We start from the raw sequence: 8,279 nt of genomic DNA, 5'->3' as shown, positions 1-8,279 counted from the left end.
ACTACAGGCATTAAAATCTAAATCATCAGTATATAAGACACAGTGTCTTGGCAATTTTATATTTCTTCAAACAACAAAAATAAATGCAATTACATTTTATGTATCATCCCTATAAACTGTTCCCAAGTCCTATCCGTCAGTTTATCTACTACTGATTTTATTCGACCAGTCAGCCTCAACACCAAAAGGTCGAGTACGGTGTTACGACTAGTTTAATCACCGGCACCTGTTTCCAGTCATTCCTACGTTGTGGGTTATGACGTATTGTTTGAAAGATTACTAACACGTGAATCGTTCAGTTTATAAAATGAAACGTGTGCACCCAAGTGGCGCAAGTAAAATAAAAATGGATAGGAAATCTTTCAAAATAAAAACAAATCAAAGTCAAACTGTTTGAACTTATGGTTAGCAGGTTAGCTGGTTTCAGTTCCGATTCTGCTAACAATGAGAAGTCGCAAACAGGCACGTGGAAATCATCAGAAGTGTTTTGCAAGCCTTACAACATTTAAATTAAAATACTTTTGATTATTTCTGTTTGTCTTTGTTGCTGAAGTACAATTATGGAGTAAAATGTGTGATTAACAGTAAATGTGCTTCATTCATTGATGTATTCAAAATTCAAAAGTGGTACGTGATATGCTTTATGTATGGCAAAAACTCCAAGAACTAGGTTTTGGTCTTATTTTTAAATTGAAGACTTGAAACAATTTTAAGAATAGGCCTTTAAATTTTATGGCAGCTATAGAGGTGAATAGAAATACGAGCAAATTTTATATTAAATTTTAATTGATTGCTACCTTGGAATTAGATTTATAAATACAAAGATTTTAATTTATGGAAATTTAGCAATTATTAATTTAATCAAAATTATCAAAAACTTTTAAGCATTTAAAACCACCTGGCTCCGTGTTTAGCCCGGACGTGTTTGACGCGGACATCCTCAAAATGGTGTTTCACCCGGACGGACGCTTCAGAAATCCCCGCGCCACGGCTGGGTGGGTAATTCGTCGCTTTTCGCCCCCATTATATCGAGTAAGGACGCTCGGTGGCGTTTCCCTCCCAACACAGGGAATTATTACTATCGTAACCAGAACTGGTGGCCCGTAGCTACAAGTGGTAGAAAATACTGTTTTTTTTATTTATTATTAATTCTATTCGGATTTCAAAACTAAACGTTATTACTACCTGTATAATTGCAAGCACGGAATCTATAATGTTATAAATTACAATTACAAATATTAGTTTTAGCAATAACTTTTAAATATAACAATAAAATAAAGGACATTGAAAGTAAAGCCTTCAAATTTTAGTATTATATCAAATATTGCACATACTTATTAACAATGAACCTGAGCATATTCCATAACAATTAGAGAATGATTACTTAGGTGGCTATTTTAAAATCAAAATTTAAACTTCAATTTTAGTCCTGCCCCACGGATGGGGAACAAGACTGTTTCATGATTCTTAGCCTGAATTTTTTATACTGCTTTACTGCTGTACCGGATTTTTTAAATTATGACACAACTATATATTAATGACGTAAGCCGATTCTTTGCGTCAAAATTGTGGGCAACTGGGAAGTTGTAGAACGACCGGAGAGGGCTCAAATTAAAGGTCTCGATCCCGTAACGGCGGGAAAAATACCGGTAGTGAAATTCCAAAACTTTTTTGATCGTGATTTATCTTTAAGCCAGTATTCAAAATTACATTTGGATTACTCCATTTGCTAGTCAATTCTGCAACATACTGTATACTATATAAAACCAGGGTTAAGGCATATACAAAGTGGCACTTTGCTGCACACGAGAGCAATGTTTACGCACGAGCCGCAGGCGAGTGCGGAATGATCTCGAGTGCAGCAAAGGCCTTTTTCACTCGTGTTACACATTATATTTTTCCTACAGTCACTATAAAGCGTATAAATAATTAGTCTTTCAAACACTATACAACACGTTTTTAGGTTCAGCTGGCAACACAAATGGTGCCCTAGAGAAAGTAGTACCCGCGGTCCGTGTCACTCCGCTATTTTTCCAAGGCAAGAAATGAGCTCCGCGTTTTGAGAATATAGTTCCGTATGTTTTTGTAATTTGAAGTGGTTTCCACGCCTAAAAAATGCTTTAAAGGTATTTCCTTGTTGATTCAGATCGTAGGAATGTTTTAAAAACGTTTAAAAGAAAAGTCCAGAAAGTTCAGAAATACCGAAACTGTAAACACGAAATGACAGATTAAATCGTAGTTATAATAGTCAATCAGCTGCTCATAGTATTATTATCTTTAAGTGTTGCCAACATATTTCCAAGCGTACACGGATTACGTGCATAATAGAACCACGCTGTTTTGTGTTGTTTCGTTGGAATCATGATGTGCGGCAAAGTATAAACCGTACGACAAAGTATAAACCGTACGGCAAAGTATAAACAAAGCAAAGCAGAAATTAGCAGCTTTCTGTACTATAAACAGTACAAGGAAGCCAACTTTGTCGGGTGACTGTAGGAAAAGTAAATTAAAGTAATGTGTTCTCCATAAGAATAGCATTAGCAGCCATTTTACAGCTGATTTTTGTTTACTTCAATACTGCTGATCGTGATTTATCACTAATCCAGTACGCAATATTATAATTTAGAGGATTGCGTATATAATTCAAATATACTCTTATTTGCCAGTATATTCGGCAATGTACTGTATACTGTATAAAACCAGAAATAATGTTATCTGCATAGACCCTTTTCGTTAGTCTAATAACATCCAAAGGCTCTCTAAGAGTTCAAGTTCTTATTTGTATACTTATCTATTTTGAGATAGACCTATTATGTTTTCACTAAGCTGAATGAATACATCGAAGTAACCTCTCTGAAACATATGCAGTATATTGCAGTTTTCCAGCTTAATGACTTTCTAAATCATGCACATATTTCTACATAAATATTGTAAAATGTTTTATCCAGTTGCTGTAAACCACTATTAATTTAACAAATTATGGACACGGCTCAAATGGGTACCGTGCCCTTCTGCACTTGTATTATTTTGTATTGTATTACACAATCGAAGATTTTTCCAATGATTCAAAGCATGATCACTGCGAATCACAGTTATAAATCACAGTTCAGACAAGTGAGCAATCACTGTTTGAACTGTGATTGTAAAATCACAGGTATTCCCATCACTAAAGCTGAGGGTGAACTGATGACTGAGTGGCGCGTTTCTCCCCCTCCCAACGAGGGAGGAAAATGGAGAGGCGCAAATATATAATTATTTGTGGATAAATACTGTTTTACTAAGGTAGCTTTGGTCTTGTGGTTGATTATAATATAAAGGCTTCTTTTTTATTACTTTCATTATATTTTTCATTAATTAATATTCTTATTATTATAATTGATGTAGTATTACAGAAATTGATAAAATTTGTGCCCTGATTTACGATAATAGGATATGGCTTTCATACAAAATGTAATACAAGTTTTCCGTCATTTTATTTTTGTTTACTGTGTGTGATATTTACATAATGAGCTGCAGGTAATTATTCCTGACAAAAGTTCAGTAGGTAGGGTACAATATAGGCTTATATATTTTATGTGAAATCATGAATTGTTTTTTTGCTAATACAGTACCCTACGTTGTGCAATTCTTATGTACCCATCAACTTATAATTTGTTTTTCAACTAAGTAACCTTTTAAGTAAGCGCAATACAAAAATTAAATTTGAAAAATTAATTAAATAATAAATTAATAAATTGATTTGAAAATTAAATCGTATGTTGAAGTATTTTCATACATGTATCAGCGCCTCATATAATTTTTACTAGGAAGCCTTATAAGTTAGCCTAACTTGAAAGAAAGATATTTTTCCAAACTAAGAGGTCCAATTAATTTTTTTTAATAATGCAAAATAATACAACTTCCTTTACTGTAACAATTACGGTTCAAAAGTTATTGCAACTTTTGGGATTTTTTCTACAAAATTATTATAGTTACTCATCCCACCACTTACCCATGATAAAGGTTGTTTACAAGCTTATGGGAGAAAGTATGTGTCAGATTTGTGATACTGTTTATTTAGTTTCTTTAGACTATTTAAAGATTTTTACACATTTTTTAATTTTCTTCTATTTGCCGAAAGACATTTTGTTGGACAACTTCAGGTTCGTGTTCAGAACCTCCAAAAATATAAAGTAAGCCTTAAAAACAATTACCTATGAACTTTCCACTTAAAGCCCTTTTAAAAACCCACTTGACTAGACTATAAGGCCGTTATTTTAAATACAAAATTAATGTAGGTTAGGATAAGGTTGCCGTCATAAATATCTATACTTATAAAAGGCAAAGCCCTCACTGACTCACTGACACACTCATCACTAATTCTCCCACTTCCCATTTACCTAGGAGGCTGAAATTTGGTACATTGATTCTTTAGGCATTAAATAGGAAAACTAAGTTGTTTTTATTCTGATCGGACTCTCGGGCTCCGCCCCAGTGGCTCTGGAGTTTCCCATGTTAGCCTTATGATTTTTCATATTTAAAAGGAATTAATGAATCTTAACAGCTGTTTCAATTAAACAAGTTGGTTCTGTTCTATGATGTTCAATTGCATTAAAGTAACAATGATTACCAACAGGGTGCAGCACTATTATTTATTTTAATTAATGACAACAGCTAATTTGCAACCAAAAGGTGAGTGAGCGTAGCGAACGAACTTCAAACTGGAGACGAGTTAGCGTAGCGAACGAGCTAACCTGAAGGCAAGTGAGCGCAGCGAACGAGCTCCAACCAAAAGGTGAGTGAGCGTAGCGAACGAACTTCAACCAGGACGTGATTGAGCCATGCGAACGAGATCATCTTGAAAATTAAGAAGTTAAACGGGGCAAAGCCCGCGGGTACAGCTAGTCCTTATATATATAATTCTGTAAGACAAAATTTTTAACCTAAAATTGTGAACGTCTGGTAAGTCGCAGAAACGTGGGAGAGGTCTTAAATTAAAGGTCTTGACCCCAAGGACTCAGGAAAAATAGCAGAATTTCCATAAAGTTACAAGAAAACGAGATGTAACGTTAAATGTTCTTTATAATAACTAGCTGTTACCCACGGGCTTCGCCCCGTTTGAGTTCATAAGTTTAATAGCATTATTGATTGGTTAGGTTGGGCTGAAATAAACAAAACAGAATAAAGTAATACAAACAAATAAGTACAGCTGAGGTATTTTAACATTAGGTAAATGGAAAGTTTCCTTTAGAAAAGAATTACGACCTTAAAGGGCAATTTATGAAATATGAAATAATGGATAGTTTTGCGCAAGGTTTCTTGTCATTACGAACATTTTAAGTATATGGTTTATGGGCATGGTGGAAGATGTTTGCGACTCGGTCCCTGCACTGAAGCTTTGCTTCGCAGGGACCTGATTTCAGATTATTTAATGTAAAAAGTATATGTAATGTTTATTTTTTCTAAATAAATGAATGAATTGAATTGAATGAATTATATGTTTGCTGCCTTTAGCAGAGTTAAACTTATGGAGCGATTCAAATTATTTATTGATAATAAATATATTTTCATGACTCACAACACCGTATAACATCAACAAAAGCAAACAAAGGCAAAACACCAAAATGTTTTTTTACACAAAAGATATGGTGTACGGGGATATCTATTCTGACACATTGATGACATATTTATGAGATTGTTTAAATATTAAAATAATTTGTCAATTATTCAGCTTTTTAGGGACTTAGGTCCTTACAAGCCACTAGTGATATTTATTTAAGTAAATAAAATAGGTATGTTGAGCTTTAGCTTATGTTCTTTATTTTCACACCTATTAATAATTGCTGCGGCACGCGTGATGCGCCAATATTTTGGTAATAATAAAAACTAACACTTTTAACTGAACTATGATTTTATTGATGTAAATATGAACAAATTGTATCAGTGGACTGTATAGTGAAACTACAATAAATGAATTTCTATATCGAAACTGATTTGGTTGTAAACTAAATGTGAATTTAAGAATATTATGAAGCTGAAAGAAAGCAATGTTACTCGGCCGAACACGACAATCTCTAGGCTAGACCCTACTAATCATATTTACCACAGACCACCCTTAACCCACGGTCCTAGATAGCAATTCTAAAGACAAATAGAAAGGGAGTTTATGTGACCGTATTAGTTCTTTACGCAGAAGGACGGTCTCAACTGCTTTGTTAAGAAGCCGACTTGCCCTAGCAGAACGAATGAGTGGTTTATGCGATCGTAAACAACTCTAGATGTTTGACAATATTTGAAATTTAGAAACGTAACTATCTTCTAAACACATCTATCTATCTATAATATTAAAACGAAACAGTGTTTTTTTATTTCACGATTCTGAATCAACCACTCGACGGATTTTCATGATTTTTGTGTTGAAAGAAAGATAATTTTAAGAACTAGGGAATGTCGAAGCCATAATTTTAGTTTAGGGTTTCAGTTTTTTAGAAATTAAGTTTTAATTTTTTTAAAGTCTAGCAGCCGACGCTAGCAATTTAAAGTAGGCTATTTTCAATGCTGGTTTAACTAACAGCTGGTGTATAACTGTCATTGAAATGTTTATGTTACGAGTTGTTTGTTTACAAAAATATTGTTCGTTGGTGTTTGCCTACATACTATTACATTTTAAAATGTAGGTAGTTTTCCCCTACCGTGAATGATCTGCGTTATCAGGAAATGTGTTATTTTTAACTAAACATCTCAAACACTTGCGTTTAATCAAGTTTTGTCGTAAATGCAATCTGTGTAAGTATTTACTTTATGCATTGCAAATTTCAACTCATATTTGGGAAATATTTTTTCAGCAGTTTATCGCTTAATTGATATAAGTGGTTTACGTGTTGATACTTCTTTTTCTGTATGTTCGAATGTGAGTATAGTATGTCGGCATACTAAAATTTTGGTTGGTAATGAAAGCGTCAATCGGTGTAGTAGGTCTCTATAAAGCTGTCAAATAAACTGCAGGGTGCAGCAGAAACCAAAGTCGACTCATACCATACCAATGATCCCCGTAGTGCTGATGATTCAGAGGGCACTGACCAAAGAACCGAAAAACCTTAATGCTGGGTTAGATAATTAAGTGCAGAGAAAATATACAGACCGGTTCAAGATAACGGCCCGGAGGTCGAAATAAAAAAGAACAGAGAGCGAAGAGAAATGTGTTAACACCCAAATATAGGGATGCTTTCCAGAAGTAGGTAAAGCTTGGATGGACAGGCTGTGCATACGGTAAACTTTTAAAAAGTATATTCCAAGGAGTACCACACAATAAACGGGAAATATCAAGTTAAGAAATGCATCCTCAGACTGGGATCTAAATTTTGAAGAGGCAGGTGATAGAAGAGAATCCTTATAAAAGTTTCAGTGGTCACGAGGTAAGATAAGGTACGGTGAGTACATAAGTAGTACAGTATGCAATTGGAGGTGGCATGTAGCTACTCTACTCAAAACCAGTGTGAATCGGTCGCCAATCTCACTTCAAGATTTTTCAAATCGACACAAATGCTGTTTTATGGTAAAATTATCGGATTTAAAATGCATATCACCATATTTTAGGTCCATATTCGAATGGAATAAATAGGTGGTCACGTTACATTTGTTTATAAGGTGATCTTCCCCATTAAAACTGCCAGAATATGCGTGTAAACTAGATGATCTGAATTATTCCGTTTTAGTTGACAACTCGATTCCCGTACGTAGGACGGGCCACCAGCTCGTAAATATAAAGACACACAACAGATGAATTAGATACACTCTCCCCAACAATGATTGTTTCAAGCAAAAATACTCATAAATAAAAAACAAATTTTTGAATGAATAGTATACGCCAAAATTGCCAAAATCGTGTACGCCATCTTTAATTTTGGACTTCCAAGACTCCGATTTCTTTATACCGTTTCCCTAGTAAATGCACACAATTCTTAGTCAAAATAACCAATTAAACAATTTAAAGCCATTTTCTTAGGGTTGTCTTACGGATTTACTCGACTATATTCAAATCTTTGAATTATGTTTCAATTGTTTACTTATTAGTTCAGTATATTTTGAAAACACAGAAATTGATGTTGCTGACAAATGCTGTGAATACAATTCAGTGACACAAGAACAAAAAATCTATGTAAATAATACCCCCGCCACAGCAAGCCTGCAGTCTAAGCGAATTTCCATTTACCCGGTTCGTTCGATTTTTAATAAAATATTTAAAAAAATTGTCAGATTTATTTCCTATTTCTAAATAACATTAATTTTAGTGAGTACTT

Source organism: Macrosteles quadrilineatus, unplaced genomic scaffold (genome assembly GCF_028750875.1).
Source record: "Macrosteles quadrilineatus isolate MER2022 unplaced genomic scaffold, UCM_ALF_1.0 Scaffold_9__3_contigs__length_116548681, whole genome shotgun sequence".
NCBI classification, from domain to species: domain Eukaryota; kingdom Metazoa; phylum Arthropoda; class Insecta; order Hemiptera; family Cicadellidae; genus Macrosteles; species Macrosteles quadrilineatus.
The sequence above is the reverse complement of the archived record's forward strand: the minus strand, read 5'-3'. Positions refer to the sequence as shown.